The sequence below is a fragment of the Grus americana genome, chromosome 6 (genome assembly GCF_028858705.1).
Source record: "Grus americana isolate bGruAme1 chromosome 6, bGruAme1.mat, whole genome shotgun sequence".
Lineage (NCBI taxonomy): Eukaryota > Metazoa > Chordata > Aves > Gruiformes > Gruidae > Grus > Grus americana.
The window spans coordinates 19,882,834-19,904,285 of record NC_072857.1 but is presented as its reverse complement, the minus strand read 5'-3'; positions in this window follow the sequence as shown (position 1 = coordinate 19,904,285).

Genomic DNA, 21,452 nt, shown 5'->3' with positions numbered 1-21,452 from the left:
ACATGACGATGCAGGAGATTACCAGTACACTACAGCACATCTTTGCCTTTAGATTGGCTTAATGTATTTTTGGGTTTATCCAGCTGGCTTGGAGAATACACGTGAACAAAATTCAAGGCCTGCTTATGCCTTAATTATAAAGGTTTACACTGGGCCCTGCACGCTGCGCTTTCTCTTTCCACAGGGGTACATTTCTGCAGGGTGATTTAGATACTTTACAGGCCTCAATGGATCTCCTTGTTGTAAACACGCAACTTTATTTAAAATATGAATTCCTGAATAAGATGCAAATAAAATTTTAAATAATTTTCATCAGTAATTATCTACCAATAAAAATAGTTTTATATGCTTAATAATGAATATAATTGGAAATTTTTATACACATTAATGTGTAAGTATTTGCAATTATTGGTTTACGTTCTTTTCTATCAATCTTTATATCTCTATGGAATAAAAATCCAGAACATTTTTAACCTAAGCATATACATTTGTAAACCAGATAAATGTTGTGATTATCTCTTCCTGTATATAATTCCTCATGAGGGATTCAGTTAATTGAACATACCTTTCAAAACATAATCTATGGCTTAATTAAGCTTAGCAAATATAAAATTTGAAACCACATACCCTCTATTGGCAGCAAAGTTAGGGATTTTTTTATTCCTTTTTATCCAGTGCTGCTAATGAATACTTTGCACAGGCACATAATACATGCAGGTAGCATGACTACATCCAAAACAGAAGTTAGGTTTTTGATTTCACTGTCAGAGATCAAAAGTCGATTTTTTTTTATACATACATCAACTCTTTCAATAACAAAATAAGAACTTATTGACGTTGAGAAAATTTCATAGCTTGTAGAAAAGACACATATCATTGTAATGTGTGAAATTTTAATCAGAAATGTTGTGAAGGATAAAGGTAAACTGACTGCTATAATTAATGTGTTCTGCCACAGAGATTTAGCTGGCACATTTGAGAAGTGTGGTTTATGTTAACTATTCCACTGCTTGAATTCTGTCCTCGCTAAACGGCGGTACCGTTTGATGGCTTTACGTTACGCTGCTTTCCAGTCTTCAGTAAGCTCTTTCTTAATCTAGGCTATGGTCCAGTAGAAACTACGAACTTGCAGTAGTGCAGTGGTAGATGGACGCGCTGATGCAGATAAGGCTGTACTTGGTAGGGTGTATTAAACCTGATAGCAAAAGTTTTCAGGATTGAACCATTTGAATATTACCTTTCCTTTCCTCTCCCTCACTTCAAGTATTCTATTTATTTTATAATTCAGTTTATGATAACTTGTGCCCACAGCCATAGTCTCCCGAATCAAAAAAGGTCGCATTGCCCATGGAACGCAGAATACTAAAATCTATTATCACAGCAATAACAAGGACGGAGTTATAAGAAGATTATTGTTCTCAAAACAAAATGCCTATCTGTTACGTCTAATGCATTTTTGGAAAAAGCCCAAGGCCCTGATAATGCCACCATTCCTTGCATTGAGTAGAACCATATGGTCCCATTGGAGCTGATCTAACTGCTTTTGGAGTATGCTACCACTCAAAATAAATAAGAGTGGCAGGATCTGGCCCTGAATGAGCACATGGGCTCTGCACCCTGCCCTAGAGGTTAACAAACTGGGTAAGAAAATTCCAGGGCTGAAGGGGATTCAGCTGAGAAGGCGCTCTCTAATACAGGCTCCCACCCCTGCAGATGTAGGGCCTCTTTGGGGAAACGTTCATTCAACATACAGTTCCTTTCGTAGGTTTTATAAGAAGACATACCATTTTTATACATAATTTATATATTGTCTTATTTCTAGAAACTATGAGCTGCCTGTACAACTAATTGCTTTAACGAAAGAATGACAAACCTGGGACAGACAGGAAATAACACCTTCAGAATTGCATTTTTCATTCTGAAGCAAGGGAAAAGACTTTTTGGTGTAAATAACATTTGTTCTCACTACTAACAGGCCTCGTTTTGCAGTCCTTAAGCGCTCAGCTTCTCTCTGCCCAGCAAAGCCTAGACTGGCCCCTAAATGCGCATTTTATCTTCCAAGCAAATAACATTTTTAAAAAGTTGCTCTCACAAACAGAAAAATATTGCTAACTTTTGCTGCGTCGTAAACCACACGTCAGTACAGGACGTTACAGGGCATATTTTCAAAGGGCATTGGGTTATGAGTATGCAAAACAAATCACTACGATCTGTCTGAAATAGATGATTAAAGTGATTGCCTCAGACTGCAAATAGAGAGAAAAGAACTATTTACGAAAAATCCCGGATTACAAATCAGGGATTCTGATTCTTTACTCTGCTTCTGCCTTGGTCGTGTCGGTCTTACCTGAAAAGATCTACTGCAAGCGCCTCTCGCCGTGCCAGTATGGGTGCGCAGCAGACAAAAGACACACCAGAAAGGGGAAGACAGATATGCCACTTAAATTAAATAGGAAATGAATTGGCCAGCAAGTTGGCATGTCTGCTGAGACAAATCATAGACAACATGTCTCTCAACAACAGAACTTATTTGTTTCCTCTTGCCAACAGATTCATCACTGCCCAGGCAAAACAGGCAAAATACATTAGTGTCATGGTAAACTGATAAAGAGAAGTGCCTCAATCTAGCATCCTCAATGGTGAAAGTCTTAGGGCTGTATTGATCTGTGTTATATAAATCTTGTTTTCTGTCTGCAGAAGTGAATCAGGAATGACCCTTAAGGTTAACAAACATTGTAATGTCTTTCAGCTGGGGCAGATGCCTATGTGCTCCACACATTGTATTTGGTCAAGTCCCATCTTGTCATTTTACTGCCAAGGAGCTTAACTAATTGCTGGCAATCATAAGACAGTCTGATGGAAGCAAAGAATTCCTACAATTGTTGCCCCTCTCCTTTTTTTTTTTTTAGCCTTAACAAGCACTCAAAGCCATGTAGCGGAAAACAATCAACACTGAATTAGTCAGCAGGAGTCCTAGCTGAGCTGGAACTTTATGTAATTGGCATGTCATGTTCGTACATAGCCAGAAGCAGGCCTGATTAAGCTGATGTATTTTGTTTCAGTAAATTTTTACAAAAGCGGCTTTACCTCCTCTTGTTTTGGTTGCACGTCATCACATGTGCTTAACATGACATTTTTCTGGGAAGCAAAGGCAGTCATCACAGGCCTTTTGGGTTGGAGAAATATTGCCACACTGGCGTGTGAAATATTACATAAAAATCAAGCGTCTGGAAAAAGGCAATAACAAGAGAAGCACGTTCGTTGTCGAGGCATAACTTTTACACCACGCTTCTTCGGCTTGCTTGCACAAGTTCATTTTCCACCGCCTATTTATGCAGGTTTAAAAAAATAAGATGTTAGGTAGAGTTTGTGCTAGAACTCTTTCCAATTAAACTTGCGTAGTTTTCTCAGGGTTTAGAACAATATTCCCGTGCACCAAGGAATCTTTCCAGCGGACATGCTACTCAGGGCACTTAAGCAGCCCGCCCTATCTGATCCAATAAAATTTTACTGTGTGTTTCACTTTGCCCTGTAGATAGATTTAGTCTTAAAATGCTAAAAATGCCAGTCTGCGCAGAGAAAGAAAGTAGCTAATGCTTATCGTTAAAAGTAACTCATAAAGCTTAAGGCATGCCAGCTGTATTCTTGCGCACTGGTGTCCGTCTTGTCATAACCTTAAATCAAGCGATATAGTTGAACTTGGCATAGATTATTAAAGCTAAAAGAGTGAGTACTCTGTGCTCCTATTACGTCATAGTTGACAATATAAAGACAAGATTCAGGGAACTAATGGAGCTTTTTTTCTTTTGTCGTAGAAAGGTCAAGCTAGTTTTCTACATTTTATATGTATGTCATTCTCAATATAGCAACAGAATCTCTTATAGAAAACAATGTAAGTAAATGTCTCTATGAAGCTACTAGTCACCTGATCAAAAGCCAATGTTGAAAAACACTTCTAATGACTTTCTCTTATGCATCAGTGCACCTACTAATGAGCTGCCAGAAAAGGCTTTGCAAAGCTTTGCTAAGATAGAGCAGGAATGTGAGAAGCCTGAGATCTAACTTCCCTGCTGTGATCCCTGCCTTTCTACTAACAGGGAGCCTGGGCGCGGAGCTACTAATGAGCATGCTGGAGAGAGTGTCCAACCCGGCACTGGCTATAGACAATCCACCTGTCTGCTCTCCAATGCAGGGTATGGTGCATGACAGTAAGACACCCCGTTGTATTTTGTCCTTAAATAATTTAGGTATTTATTGATTTTCTTCGCATTTTTATTTTTTCCCTTTTTTTTTTCTTTTTTTTTTTTCGCATTGACCTTACTCTCAATAGCAATGATCACTCTCTTTGGAGAAAAGTAGCAAGTTTCAAAAACAGGTTTTCCCCTCATAATTATAATTTAATTTGATTTAAGGAAAACAGTGCCGTTATAGCACATTACAGCTCTCCAGAATTTCAAGCTTATTCCTCTTTAAATGTAATCATGCATCCTGAGCTTGATATTACAAAAAATGGTAAGCCAATATTAATAACTTCTAAAATCCCCCCCCCCAAATGTCCTTTATTTGAAGAGAAAAATAATCAGATATAACAGCTGTCTGACACTAAAAATAGTGCAAATTGCATAAATTAGAGCCCATATTTCAAAGGCGCCACGCTCGACATCTTTATCTACAGTCAAAAGCCAGCAGGATACTGGTATAAAACATTTACTTAACTCTGTTTGCAGAAATTCTGTATAAATGGAATAGTTACTGCAGGATACCTTTCAACTCCAAGCTGTTCACATAACACACCATGACGATACCTAGCTCCCTTTGGGCTTTTCTTGAGGTTACCCTGCCAGTTAATATTTTGTTAGCCAAAGAGACAGGCTTGCAGAACAGACACTAGATAACATTGCCAGTTAGCAGTAGGATGTCACATTTACTCTGAAAGAAACATAAAAATGTAGTAACAGGAATCAGTAATAATTACTTGCATTGCGCTCCATATTGTCATTGGAAAAAGCTGTTCAGTTCAAATAAGCCAGCCAAACGATTTGCTATTTCCACTTCTCGTTCCCTGTGTTTCCTACCTGAGTTTTGACATTAAAAAACATGTGGTATGTCGCAGCTAGGAAGAAAATGTGTCCTCAGTGCATTATTGATCTCCCATAGTTTCTTCAACTAAGTCTTCAACATTATGAAAAAATATCGTCGGGATCTATAGTCTCCTCTTGATACTAATTCTCACTGACATTAATGGGACTTGTGTGTGCGCACTGCATAGGGAAAAGAAAACAAACCATTGATGTCCAGGACTAATACTCGCAAAATCTAGTATTAAAATACCAATGAATATTATTAGCACACTGTCACCTCTACACTTGTAGGCTAGTCATTCTGAGTGGCAGCATTAATTTTCAATTCAATAACTTCTGCTTCTGTCAACATTTTAACAATATTTAATTTTTTTTTTTTTTTTTTTTTTTTGCTAACACCTTGGCTTTCCATCCTTAGATTTTTAAATACTTGCTACTTTTTTGTTGAAAAGAGTACTTAACAGTTTAAAAAACTTGCCTGATTTCCATTATTTCAGCTGAATTTACAGGGGCATCTTGGATATACAATCTTGAGAAAATAAATGTTGGGAGTAAAGTTCATGCATGATGAAATAAATTATTCAGGTACATAAAAGTTTGAGAATGCTAGTAAAACTGCTTGGGCCAGATTTTTCTGAATATCTGTGTTGCATTTAATGAAAGATCTCATATAAATACTTCACTGTTCTCTTGATACTTGGCCTCAGTAAATATCTAAACGGTACCTGGTAAAGCAATCTAAGTATCCTCTAAATACGCTGGAGAGAGCGGCCAGATTTATGGAAGAAAAATCTACTGATGGAGGCTCCTGAGCAGCAAACAACCAGCTGCTGGTGGGGAACACTGGGCTCACCAGCACTTCTGTAAACACGCTCTGGATGCTAAAGAAATCTTGCAGCATGGCACCCTTGTTCTTCATGTTTCCACCATACCACATACTCCTCTTAGTTCAGTGGAAAACGGTGACCTTGTTATGCTGAGCTGGTTACGTGGGCTTTGTGCCATCACTCACGCTTGCTGGGGAGCTCTTTAGCACTGCTGTATCGTTCAGCGATGCAAAGTGGATGAGGCTGAGATTGATCTGCTCTGTGGCCGGACACAGCTTACAGACCAGAGTAAGTCAGTGGAAAGAAATCGGGTTCACAAAGGAAATCGGGTGCACAAATCCCTTAACTCTCCATCATTCCAGGCAATTCCCACTATAGGATACCTGCAGGAGGCCCGTAATGATTTTAGTACCATCTACGCAACCATGGAGTATGGGCTACATTGCCCACCTCGCCCCCATCCTGCGAGATGTCTACTCTGGCGTCTTTCTGGCATTGCAAGGTGGCGGCAGAAGACAGCTTCTGGCAACACACACCTTCAGGAGAAGCTCCGGAGAAGGGAGGGACATTCCTACTCCTCCGTTCTTCTGTCCTACTCTGTTCTTCCGGACTCCCAGGATGAACAAAGCTGCCCATATCTAACACAACTCATTTCCTAGGAACATTAGGTTACAAAGAACAAGTAAAATCTACCCCTCTTGTGAGACTGCAAAGCGTAGCTTGCACATGAGATGACTCACACAAACTCTCTTTCTATATTATTCTCTAAAATCCTCTGTGCCCATTAGTGCATCAGCCCTGTTCTCTGAGGATACAGTATAATAGAATTAGAAGTGCTTTGAAACTGCCGAGCATCTTTCAGTCTGCGCAGTGAAGGAGATGTGTGAGAGAATGTAGCTTTTCTAGCTCTATCTCCTCAAAAATTAGTTGATAAAAAAATTTCTGTGAAACAGTTTTGCCTGTGAATGCATAGGTTTGTCAGAATTTCAAGTGGAATACTTCAAAGGGTGTTGATAAATTAAAAAATTAATAATTGTATTGTTGCAAATATTTTAAAATTTATTTAAATATAAAAAGACAATAACATTACAAAGTCAGAACGGAGTATATTGTTAGCACAGGTTACCTTTCAAAATATTTCTTTTTTCTCTGTAATTTTTTAACTATATGGGCGATTTTAAAAAAAAATTCTTCTTCAGAATGAAGGCAAATTTAAAAATGTGAGAACTGACATTTTTTGATCAGCCCTAATTTATCATAAGCTCACATTTTTTCTGGTGGTTTGACAACTGAGTTTTCCCTCTCACATAATCCTGACATGAAATAAATATTCCTTTTAATAACTTTGATTCATTAGCAGGAAAGGTTGGTTTCCCCAAAGTAGCCGAAATATATATGGATTTATGACTCAGAGCAGAAGACCTCTCTAATTGATAGCAACAATTTACAGAGAGTTCCGAGAAGACTAATAGAAATGGTTATGAGGCTGGAAGACATGTATACATATAATTTCACACAGTCATAAGTAAGACATATGGGGAGAATAATAACAGTCTAAATTTTTAAAGCATATTAGCAAGAGCGATAGAGAAAAAATTAGACTGAATATCAGAAAAAAAATTTCCTGAAAACGAGCTGAATTAGGCAGTTGAATAGTCTCCAAGGGACTGATGGGAACCCAACCGCAAGAGACATTTACAACTAGACTAAGAGGGCCATCTGGGTGACCTGCCAGGTTTTACTGTTTTCCATGTTGGTTTTCAAAGATTTGAAATAAATAGGTACAAGAAAGTCAAAAGAAAAGAGAATGGAGAAGTTTCAGATCCAAGGCTGCCTTGATACAATTATTTTATATCTTAGCTGAGATTTGCAATTTCCTGTCATCTTATCTAGATTCCTTGGTCAACTCTGGGTGTTAAGTCAATGAGATGCTGAGTGACTTACCTTGGCTGCTGGTAAAGTTAATGTGTTATAACAGATTTTATACATGATGATTTATGTATTTAGGATTTTTATGTCAATAATTACTGTACATGTTATACGACCATTTCATAAAATTACACATCACCATAAAATAACTGTATATGGCATATTTAATTTTGAACTTCTAAAGACAAAAAATGGAAGTAGTTACAATAATCATTATTTTCAATTTTATGTAGTTAAGTGGTTTTACAAAAAAAAAATTAGCCTTCCAAATTACATAGTTATAATGTGTTAATGGTAGCATAACATGTCATTACATTATGCAACTTAATTTCATAGATATTATATATAGTTGGATATTTTAGACTCTTTTATCCTTACAGTTATTACAAGACACTAATTTCTTTCGAACCATATTCTGCTTAACACTTATTCAGTATAACCTTTGATGATTCAATTCATTTGGACACTTGGATCACAAGAGAAATTGGTGCTATTGCCTCTATTCCCTATTATGAAATGGGAACGGTGCTTCAGCAACTTGTAGTTTTCTCTGTGGACCCGCGACTCCTTCCCTTTTTATTTTTCCCTGCTAATAAAACGTGTTCCACCAAGATAGCTGGTGGGGCCAGGGTGCTGCTCAGAGAGAAGATGGGGATGAAAGTTGTCTTGTCTGTGCTCTTCTAATGATGGCCTGTGAGGCTTGGATTCATCCTATCTAACTTTCATAACTGTACATCTAATCTGGGTATTTAAGTACTTGGAGTTAGATGGGATGTGTCTGGGACTAAAAGTCCATATATAGCAAAGGTATCTAGGGTACTCAGATCTTTTAATGACGCCATTGCGCCATATTGTGCTGTTGATCCATATATGCAATTAGAGAGAACTCAAGGACAAGAACAGTCTTGTGACAAAAAAAATGAAAGAACTGAGTGCAAAAATCCACCAAAACTCACAGTTGCTTACAACAGTGAAGAACTTCAAATTCTTCTTCTGATGTATCGCCTTGCTTTTCTTTACATAAACTTAATCTCTTTTTGACCCACCCAGTGCCTCAAAGCATTCAGATCCCTTTGGATTTTTAATTTACCACCTTCTCTATTTACTCATCCTCTCAGGTCTGTTGTCTACAAATTTTAATCAGTATGGAATTAATTTTATCCTCAAGGTCACTAAAGAATATATTGAATAATGCTGATTCCAGTTCCTGACTCCTCAGTGCTCCCATCAACACAGCCTCCCAGTCAGTTGTGGCTACATTTGCAATACCTCTTTACCTGCTGACTATCAGTCATTTCTTTCTTCAGCCGTACTTAATTATGGCTGTACAGGAGCACGTATCGTCAGTGTTTAAAAGACTTTTCCTTGACCAGGCTGTTGCTAGCGGAAAGGTAACGTCATGGCTGCACACTCCCTTGTCTCTGCCCAGTGTCTGGCTGGAGGACAGTCTACAGAGCAGGGAGACAAATCTGATGAGTCTTCCCCACGCTGCCCATTGGGAATGATTTCTGGCACATGAAGTCCCTCAAACCTTACTCAGCTAAATCAGCACGGGCCGTAGCTGGGCTGGGAACGATGCAGTGCTCCAGCCCGTGCCTGGCCCCCTTTCGGTTAGCATAGCCAAAGCATGGAGGCAGGAATGCCAGGCTCTTTGCTTCTTCTTGGAATAAAGCATGACTGGAAATGTTGGGCCATAGATAGCAACATAATCCACGGCACTGCAAGATTTTTTTTTTTTTTTTTGAGAATTAACAGTCTATTTCACAAAAGCAGTGGTTTTAAAAGAGTGTGCAGTTACAAGAAATCAATTACTTTAAACCTGTAAAGGAAAGCATTTCAAGGCATAAAAAGAAAGCAGAAGAGAGTAAAGCATCACACAATACAGATAAGAAAACATGATCTTTGCCTAAGGACCTTCCCCATGCAGCAGAGTAAGATGGGTATTTTAGCTGTGACTCAGTGTAGTGTGGCATCTCAGTCTTTTCTCCTTGCACTATGAGAAGTCCCATGCTCTACTTGCACTGTAGTTAAAGCCTTATCAGTCTGAAATTCCTACATCCCCTTCCAATTATAAAGTAATTGTTTATATCTAAATTACTCCATTATGCAATCTTGGGTGGCCATACTTTACAAACAATAATTAGTTATGATTTGACACTTTCCTTGTAGTTTCTTTCTGTGCTTCAAGAAGGAATTATTTTACCAGCCTCTGCTTGAAGGCTACTGGAGTCACTTCATTTGTTTTGGCGATACAAATTGTTGTGTAAGACTCTGAATTTCCTACAACTACTTCACATCTAAACCACCGCGCCTGCCGAGTCAAGCTGAAGTCAATAAATCCCTCACGGAGGTGTAGAGGCGCTGTGCTAATGGATGCTAACAACAGAGTCTTATGCAGGACAGGGACAATTACAATACAAAGAGAAATCTATTCATGTATCTCTCTCTCTTTTTAGCAAAATGAATTCCTTCAATTTGCTAGTAAATAATGATGCTTCATGAACACATCATCTAAACAGTAATGAAATACATGTAACAACTCTCATATCTGTCTTCTGACTGGGACTACGCATAGGCTGCTATGTGATATGGAATATCAAAGGAACAAACCTGTCTCTAAATTCATTATTAGAGTCCTGGTGAAATACTGTCTTTCCATCATCTGAAAAGTTGGCAAATGTATACTCTGCATCACCAGTGGAACAATCGCCATCTAACATGGTAATGCATATCTCCATAGCACTTATACTATGTACCAACATAAATCATGGCCACGCTGCACTCAGCAGCGTATGTATTTTTTACCGACTATAACCCATCCCAACATTTCTACAAGGGATTTTAAATGCAGATCACAAATGGAGAAAAAAAAGAAGTTTGCAGAATTCAATGCGCGTACAGCTATATTTTGAAGAAATACACACTTTGAATCAGCTAGTATTAACAACAAACTGTTCTTTCAAAATAAATGCTGTACCCTGGACAGTTGGTCTATGAAATCCCTAATGGGAAAGTTTAATTACTGATTTTTTATGTCGACTTTTTTTTTATATTTTTTTCTCTGTTTTAGGGATTTTGCACAATAGATTCCAAAGCAATCCAAATTAACAAAACTTTTCAATTTTCCTTAAAAACTCTGCTGGCTCAGAGGACAGATCTAACACTTACCAGTTCTGTGTAATATGTCCCAGGAAGCACCCAAAGTCAGGATAAAGCTAATTCAATAGAAGCATTGTCAAAACAACAAAAAAAGGATCTCTTTATCTGTAACTGCCACCAAGCTGAATGGTCCACAGAGGTCTTTGGCACAGGCAGTTCTTTTTCTCAGTAGTTTCTTCTGGCTTGAATAACTAAGTATTCTGTTTAAATGGATGTTTAGACATCCTCAGTCAGGACTCGCCTTGATTCTCATACCGGGACTGTCTGCAACATGTGCACATTCTCCTCTCCCCAGCTCCTACTCTTGCATTTCCTCCCAGAAAGGATGGTTTGCTCACCAGGGTGACATGCTGCGCTTGTTTTCACTGATAAGCTCTGTGTCAGAATATTACACCATTGCAAATATTTCCAGCTACTAAAATTCAAGGAAATCAGCACTTCAGGGCTTTTCTAGGATTTTGGGTGTCTGCTTGGATGCTGTACTAAGAATTTGCACACTTCAAGTTCTACTGCTACCATTGCAAAATCAATGCAACTCTTGATTAATTGAAGATCACAGGTAGTACTTGACAAATTTGTTTGCAATAATCACACACTGAATAACCATTCATAAAGGATAACAAAAACGTCCCTTTTTTTTTTTTTCTCCCCAGCAAGGCAGTGCACACCCCTCTGAATCCTGCCGTGGATACAATTGCAGACTTGGATATACAAGAACTGCTAGATACAGGCTTTCAGCTATAGCTTTGAAGGTGATCGTAACAACAACAAAACCAAAAAGGTTTGTACAAACCCCCCCGGAGATTATCTTGTAATGTCTTGGTCCGCAGAATTACATGACCTATGGGTTTATGGGTATCAGCACATTCCATTACATTCCTTAGGAAAAGTTTTTCCTCTTACTCTAAACTGCATATGAAGCTGCATCTTCTGTTATGTGTTTATACATTATACATTTCCCTTCAACTCTCATTCTACTAAGAGAGTAATTACACATTTCAAATCTTTAGAATAAGCCAGAATTTCCAGGCTTTAGCCATTTGCCAGTCAGAAAAAGCTACTGTGACTGTGAACTACTAAGGAGCACGTTCATTTTCCTGGATATTCAGCCACTTTTCATTCTGCAAGTCCATTGAAATATTATTAGTACTATCTTTCCTATAGCACATGTCATCAAAACTCATGCGAGAACACTTCATAGAGGAGGTAAATATCTTATTCTATTAAAGAGAGAGAGAAATCAAGAATATAAGGAGGCTGAGTAGCTTCCCCGAAGTCTTTCAGTGGATGAGCAGTAGGAGTACAGCCTAAGCTCCTTGATATTCTGCCTAAATAATGCTACACCTTGATAGTCATGCCTTACTGTCTGCAAAGAAACCAGTAAAACTATAACGACATCACAGCTTCAGAGGCAGCCAACACTTTCCTGAGGCAGGTTTTAAGTAATAGTTCCTGATAAGATGTTGCTTGGTGGGCTCAGTTTTCTTACAGTGACAACAGATCACACAAGGCGCACTGGTGCACATCGGTGCCATTTGCCAGCGCGGGCGGTAGAAGCAGGACAAACATCAGCAAACTACTGAACGCGAGTCGTTGGCGAACATAAATCTTGCTCAGGAGCAAGATTCCACCAAACAGGATTTTAGCTCTTTAGGTCAACATCAAGCTTACTTTCACAGCACTTGAAAGAAAGAGAGAGGGATTTTAATGAATCTTTTAGATATGAAAACAAACAAAGTGGAATAGCTGCTATACTTGTTATCTGCTATAATAAGATCCATTTATTTTAAATGGTGGTCTACATTCTCCTTTCAGTTGCCACAGGCATCGAATTGGCAGAAGCAATCCAAGCGAAGCTAGATGATGTGTCAGATGGGTCATTTGAATTTTGCCATGAAAGGACTTAATAATATTCTCATTTAAACAGACATTTTTGAGTTCTGGGATTAACAAGCCGATGAGGAAAAAAAGGCCGTTTAGAGTTTCCAGGTTTTCTTTTGGCTAACGAAATGCAACAATTTAATTTACACTTGGATCACAAAGGCAAGGTTTTACTTCTGTTTTAAAACAAAGAACATCATCTTAGAACAAGTTTTTCTGACAATAAAATGTGGGCCATGCATAACCTATACAGATAAGACCCTGTTTTTCAGTGATTGGTTAGATCGCACTTAGGAGAGAGAAGAGTTCAACCCAGATATTTTTCTCTCGATTCAGCATTTTAAAAGAAATTCTGACATATCTGGGTACATCTGATGCTCTTTTGAGCTAACCTCATCTAGGTCTACACAGTCATAATTTAGACCTTTAAACACATAAAAATAAGCAATAGCAATAAAGAATTAACCAGTTTGGGCAAGATTACCAGAATTCCCATTTTTATTTTAAGTACTGCATTTTTTCATTGCATCTAATATGTCTTTCCTTTTATTACAGTCATATGGTGAAATGCTTTAACACGAGAGTTCCACAAAAATGTCCTCTTTTAAACCGAAATAAACTCAAGGCCTGTGTGCTCGCGGGGAGAACCTGGCTTTTTTGGGTTTTTACCTTTAAATATACATGCTTTCCCATAACCACAGCCTAGCAGGGAGGCAATGCCACTTGGCAAAAAAGTTATATTAAGTGCACTTGCTGGAACTGTTTATACTTTGTTCCCGAGAAATAGATTGAGTACTTGATAGTATAACACAATGAGAGGTACGGGTGGTGGAGATCGGATCGGATGCTTGGGCGGGGGGAGCGGGGAAGTGTTGCTACCCCAGGAATTTATTTTTAAAGTGTCTGCTATTTCATGCAATCTGGTCTATTTCAAAGGCAAACAATTTGCTCTTCAGAAGTATCTTTATGAGCCCCAAGGGATGAAACTCATCCCTGGCAGAAATGATTTAGCAGTATCCAGAGAGGGGGTGAACTCCTTGAGAGGCAAGGGAATAATTTTTTGAAGGGTGGCAGAATTTTAACAAGGGCCTCTAGTGAGTTCTTGTGAACCCCTTTCAGCACATCACTGTTTTATTAAAATATTCTTCTCAAAATACTGAAACACTGACAGCTCCTGTAAGCTTGCCAAAAATTGAGTAAGGAATAAAAATAAAATGTTAACTTGACATGTGTGAATAATTTTGATTTGATGATAACACCTTTTGGAATCGAGGCCATATTCAAAGCTGACTCGTAACACATTCACATTTCTAAGTTACATGAAATAACTCAAACTTTTCAGGCATTGTTCTGGTGCGGTGAAAGGAGGAGATGTTAGGAGCCGAGCTCAAGCTTTCTTCTGAGTTAAGTGAAGATTAAAAGCATTTTAGGTCTTCCTGCCTGAACCTAGGTTGTACCTGGTGTGTGCGAAACAGGTTGGTTCATGTGGGCTGGCTGGTTAAAGTAACCAGCAATCAGACAAACTCCTAAACACCAAAAGAAGGACAAGACCTGCTTTGGGTGGCTAAAGATAATTTTGAGATAATTGATTTCTGAATCTGGACAAAGTATTGAGAAGATACAGTAAGGAACATCCATATTCCAGTAGGATTCAGCGTTGCATGGGTCTGTTCCACCTCTGTGTCTCACCCTGGCTTCTTCACACAGTCAACGAGGCAAGGCAAAGAGGAAGCTCAGATGACTTATAAGAACCTCTTTGGGCAAACCCTTCAAATGTCTGATGTAAAGATCTAACAAAGACCAATGCCATGCACTGTTTTACACTCCTCGCATCTTATCACCACATTGGAACTTCAGATGTTTAGCTTTAATGGGGTAACACGGAATTGGCTTTATTTTTCCCTCTGGCCTACCACGCTCTTGTCCCTGCTCCCAAACGCTTGACAAGTAGCTGCCACTTAATGACAGCAAGGTTGGCAGTGGAATGGCCGTCGGTAGTGTTAATTTATCTATAAACCTCTGATCAAACGCTGTGGTCAGGAAATGTGGGGAGCGAAGTTGAAGGTGAAAAACCCATTTGAATGGAAGAGCTATGAATAAGTTCTCTCACAGTCAGACGTATCTCCTCACGGCCATAATCACGGAAACACACCTATTAACAGCAACAGGGCTGCAGGTTTCTACTAGGTACAAGAGTACTTGTACCTAGAAGTCATTCTCTGTTTTTTCAGTGCAAAAAGAGTGTTATTAGGTGTTATATTTTTAGATATTCCTGAGGGCTTTTGAAGGGACTCTGACCTCCTTTGGGACAGTTTCTCAGCCAGACAGGGCTGCTGCATGCTGTCTTGGGGGAGTAGTGGCATTTATCTCTAACTTATCTGACTTTCTCTTGGGTCCAGTTTATAAGTCAAAGTGATTAATCAAGTGCTCAGAGCCCACTCGATTGTGTAAAACACACATGATGCAAACCCACCATCCCTTATTTGGCTACTGACTCAGCCAACCCGTAGATCCCTCTGCTTGGCTGAGTTACGCGGTCTGTTTGGGGTTCGTGAATAGATTTAAACCCCCACTCGGGACAAAAAAACAAGTGAACTTTGGCATATTTCCATCACTTCACTGGCTCCTGTACGTATTTAATTTATTGTGGATCTGAGGTGTAATATTAAAGTGTATAGTGTTATTAATAATGGCACCGGCCATTTTTAGCTCCTACCCGAAGGCATGAGAACACATCGGTAAAGACTGTCACGCCTCATGGGCAAACAGTAACTGTTACATGAACTACCATTCCATGAGTCCAGAAGAGTTTGTTTACCAGACACCAAATTCAATTGCTTTGTTTTGAAAAAGAGCATTAGGCCAGGCTGGTAAAAGTAAGAAAATGAGTAAATGAGGCGCTCTGGACCGTACTTTGCTGTCATTTGGTGAACACACAAGATCAATGTTAATGCATTTTAAATAGAGCTGGCTCCCTACTTTAAATGTTTCTACTGGATATTCTTCTCTTTCATGTATGTGCAGATTTTATATTTGTCCTGTTACTATACAGAGCACAGATCATGCAAAATGGGTGAGGAATAAATGAGGAGGATTTAGCTGGGTTCAATGAACAAGTTATACCACCTCTCTTTTCCGGACTATAAAATGGTTTTTTTTACATTATATGCGTGAAAGCAGGTTAATAACATATTACAGCTGAAAGGCTGGTCTCACCAAAGTTAGCAAATTGGAGTTCAGACTCCTATTGCAGATTAAACTCAGTCCTGTTACATTACGAAAGGGTCTTCAAATGTATGAAGGCATAATTCACAGACGTTACAGAAATAGGTGCCGTTTGACTGTGTATTGTAGAAATTACATGCTAGAAGACCTGTATGCTGAGGGAAGATTTAAAATCTCTATTAGGAAATTATCCAACAGAAATCATGATAATGGGAATATTTGCCCTGATTTTCTATTATATAATCTCTTAATCTAATATCTAATTAGTTTTCCCAAATGTATTTATCTAAAGTTCTCTCATCAAGTAATCCATCCTGATTAAATTTTCCCTCTCACTGTCTGTATTCTTTCTTCCTGGATATGTCTTCTCAACTGCTAATTTCTACCTTCTTTTTCCTCTTTTTCTCTGATAAGTCTTCTCTTTCTCTACTTCCATGATATTCTGGCACAGCCTTCTCTCAACCGCGGCCCAGTGGTGATGGGAGCAAGGACAGAGGGGATGAAAGGCGATAGCAGGTGGAAGGAGGACACACGTTTGAGTCTACCATAGCGGATCATGCCCAGAGCACTGCAGTATTATGACAAAGTTGTAACACCCTGGTAGGAAGGTAAGCGATAGGGCTGAGCAATGGTTCCCGACTTTTTCCTGGAAAACAGTGTCCTAGATGTACTTCCCATACCTTCTCAGAAAATTGGGAGAATCAGCTCTCACACTATTTTTAGCTAAAAAAGTTGTGCTAGTTTCCCAATCTGCTCTCGCAACCTCTCCAAATTTTGAGCATAAATGAAAAAGATATCAAAGATATTGGCATCAAGAGCTACAGTGAGAACCAACAGCGGTCTGTGTGCCCGCACGCTACGACATAGAGGAGCCTGGTCCCAGTGAAGGGTCACCGACCGAGCTCTGTGTCACTGCCACAGGACGGCTTTGGAATAACAGCAGAGCTGCACGAGTGCCTTGTTGTGCTTATTTGTTTGCCTTGTGGATGCTCAGATTGTGGCAACCTGTAATCTCCCAGCAGTCTGACACTCAGGACAGAACAGTCAAGCCTTTTTTCATCCCAAGTGTTGACCCCTAAAGGGCACCTAGAGAAGCGGTAGCATGTTTATGGGCTAGGGAGAGTGAGATGTGTATCTTGTTTCCACCTGCTCAGACTTGGAAGACATCACCTCCCTTTAACAGCTCATCTGGCTGCTTCAGGCTCTGGCTTCAGGCCACCTCATGACGGTACATGCGCACAATTATGTTATCATTTCAAACGACAATTCGTGACAAGCTGCTAGTAGGGTGATAGTCCTTCTTGCATGGTCCACGTCTGCAGATTATTATAAACACTGACTGTGAGACGGAGCTCAATGTTTCTTGCAGTCTTATCTGTCCAAATGTACTGACTTTTATGGTTTTTATTGGTGTAACTCTCAGAATTTGACCCATTGCTTTTAGCCACAGGATAAAATTAGGATGCTATGGGATAATGCATTTCGGTTAAAAAGAAGTCTTTATGCTGCCTCATCCTAAAGTGAATTCACTGAGTATCTCTGGAAGATCTGTTTGTGAAATATCTTCTAGCTTGACATACTGTATGAGACTAATTGAGCAATAGTGTTGCCAGTCATTGCTACTTAATCGTGTGATTGCTGTAGCACGCACAGCCCCGCAGCACGCTCGCCGCCGGGTGCACAGCCTGGCTCCGAGAGGTTATACTGCCCGCGAGCGGAAGGGGATCCCCAAATACCCCCAGACTGCTAGCCGAGTACTAACGAAGCAATCATTTTTAAACTGCTTTCCTTCTCGTTTGCGTTCCCTTGCCAGTGTGGCAACTCCAACAGTTATTCGCGTGGAAGAAATGAATTAGGGAAACTATGGATTTTTAATACTGTTTCTGAAGTTAATGTTAACAGGTAAGAAGTTGAGCCATTCCCGTTTTTTTCCCACTGCATGATTTTTTTCCACAGAGAGGAATGACCAGCAGAGATTTTAAAAAACTAGGTGTACCTTTTGTGCTAGAAAGTCCAAATTTCCATTTTAAGTTCATTTAATTTCTGAAAGGCCAGTAACAGAAAGGGAAATTATCTTTGTAGGAAAGCCTTATTATACACTGTTGGGTATTCTCACATTTTTCAGCATTACAATCATTTCATTACAGTACACATTTAAGCAGAATACACTTCCAGCCATCCCCGATGTTTAGCTGCAAACTCTGCATTGAAAATCAGACATCCTAATTTCAGTTTTAGGCCCCATAAGTTAAATGATGTTTCTTTCACTAGGAAGTCCATGAGAGTTAACGAAAGGGAATAATACTGTAACTATTTGCATTTTAGAGCTAAAGGAAAGACGCTCACATCGGCACTCAAAGGGGCTGTAACATGCAGGACTTCCCGGAGAACATTTCTCGACGAAGGGAGAAAGCGCCGCGTGCGACGCGAGGAACCCTTTTTCAGCAGCGTGTGCTTCCAACTGCAACCAGCGCCGCCAATGTTGCCGATACAGAAATTTTGTTTATCTGAAAATATGTCTCACTAACTATTTTTGGTAACTCAGAGAAAACAACAGATTTGTAACACCTGTGCTTGCTGCGGGCCATGAGGCTAAAGGTTCGGAAGGCTTCCCTGAGAGGCTGGTCCCTGGTGCCATCTTGTGTCGAGACCGGATTCATCCCCGCCGGTGAGAGAGGCCGGTGGTGGAGCGCTGGCTCTGCTGCAGCCGCATTTCTCTGCCTCGGGGAAAAAAACCCCTAAAAATCATACCTCCATCCCTTCAATAGCCACTGCCGACTAATTGCTGCAGAGCGCATCGCTGCCGCCGCTGCCCTGCACGCGCCAGCGCTAAGTTCAAGGGTTCCCAAAAGATTTTTTTCTTCTTTTACTTTAAATTAAACGACAGCTAACGTGAGCGTTCTGTTAGCCTAAATTAGTCTGGTGACATGACAAGCCCGAATTTGTAGAATTCCGTTCAATGTGTCACTGGTCAGTTGAATTGTCACCATTGTCCTTAGAGGCTGTTTAGACGGCAAGGTCTGAAAGCGCATTGCTATTTAATACAGGTGACAACCGAGAAATATGTATCTTTTCTGTAACAAAAATGCACAGCTGAAAAAAGATCAATGGCACACACCTGCCAATCACTTGAAATTTGATGTATTTAAAAGTCAGTAATCTAATTTGCTTGTTTCCAAAGGTGCTGAGCATTTACTGTGAGCATTCTGAGTGCCTTAATACTAAATAAAATAAAATAAAATAAAATAAAATAAAATAAAATAAAATAAAAATCCCAGGAACCTTATTTAGGTATTATGAATTTAGGTATCTAATTTTGGCCACATGCTTTTTAAGGCATGGAGCTTTCCATGAAAAGGAGCCTCTGCCTGACCCATTTAGGAACCAGCGAAAAGATAAAAGAGTGTGTCTGGATTTTCTTTGTGTACTTGAAATGATTATACTGGATGCAGCACTGTTCTAAAGCATGAAAAAAAAAATCTAGATTTGAGTATTTTATTTCTATATGTTCCTAATATCTGTATACTTCCTAGTTTTAACTAGGCTAGCAAGCAGAAATACTGTAGTGCCAGCAGAGCTGTTCTTCTTGTCCTTTAATCTGACCCAGACGAGAAACTACTAAAGATCTCACAAGGAAATCCAATCTTTGGAAATTACCAGCATGAATTCTCAATCAAATAGGCCGAGGTAACTTCTGATAAGCTTCTGAACCCAGCCTCCGAGGCTTTTGATGTTCATTCGTAGTATATAGTACCATCTATAACATTTGCTACTTCTACTCCCTGCAAGCATGCTTCACCTCTCTCACTGCATCAGTTATTAATCCTATTTTTTCCCTTTTTGAGCGTGTAGCTGTGGCTCACCTCTAATTTTGTTACATTGCTTTATTTTTAATCACATTTGCCGTTCATGTAAGGTGTTAGCTTGATAGTACGGGAAACTAAAGTCCTCCCTTTATCAAAAGGACAAGCGCAATACATGCATCAATGGAATAAATAAGTCCTTAGACTTCCTCACCTGTAGTTAGGTTAGTGCAAACTGGAAAAGGTACCTGTTCAGACATAGGTGCCTTTGGTATAGAAAATAAGAGTCAAATAATACAGTGAAAATAAGCCTGGTGCCTTAGAATATAACAAAAATCATTCAGGTCATAACTGCCCATGCACCACCCCCAGGAGTTAATACATTGCGTCCTCCCCTAACGCTGGAAGAAAAGATGGGTGTTCAGCCTTATTTTATTTATTCCCCCCCCCAAGTTTATTTCCATCATCAGCTCTCAGGGAGAGAATGCACTTGGGCCCCCGTGCAGAGCCAACATCCGCACGCTTTGCTGTGACTACAAGCACGTACCGGTTCACCTTAACGGCAGCATCTGAGGTGAACAACTTTATACCACATCCACCCTGCATTTCACTTAGGTTTTCTAATAAGCGCTTTCTTTTTGTGAGGATATATCTAGCAAGTTTCAACGTATTAACCTAGAGAAGTTTCCTGAGTTATTCCTTACCTTTCCAGGCTCTTTGCTATACACTTCTAAAGCTGTTTCGTACACGTACGCACTTAAGTGCGGCTGGGATTGAATGTAAAGAGTCATTATGGTGTTCTTCACAATCCGGCTGCCACACGAGGCAGTAAGTACACCCTCGTGGCTGGTGCGTCCCAGCGGCCCGATTCTTCACTCTCTTGCACCTGCGGGAGTTACTGAGACCACTGCAAAACGGGTGTAAATCACTACTGAGCCTGAATGGCAGAATTTCACACTCGGCAGAGGCAATAATGACTAGATAAAAGGGCAAAGCAGGGGAAGTATCAGAGAGGGGTTTTCTTCCATCTTCTGCTCCTGTCATTCGAGTGCCCAATTCAGGAGAATTGCTCTGGCCTCCTGAAATACATCCCAACCCCACGGGTGGGCAGCCCCAGCGGGGGGCGGCCCCGAGCCTGGGCAGACCCCCAAGTCTGGGTATACCCAGAGGGTGCTGAGCACTCCAGCACTGTCGTGTTACCAACCGTTGGTCAAATGATAGGTGGCATTCAAGTACACACGGTCCCTGCGACGGGGCCGGCTTCAATGCTTATTTCGAGCTACTTCAGTGCCACCAGGAAAAACCACCAGACCCACCGGAGCCTCCATTTCTTACAGGAAATCACAAACAAGCAATGACACACATGGACAGAGGTACCTTAATGCTAGCGTTAGCCACAAAAGTTTAAGAAAAATCGTCACTGGTACGACAATGAAATGTGTGTTAGGGTGATGCACACAGCGGTTTCGCTCCTGCGCCTGAGGAGCCCTTTAGGGCCTGATCCAAACCAAACCGAAACCATTGCAATCCCTCTGTTTGCTTCAGTG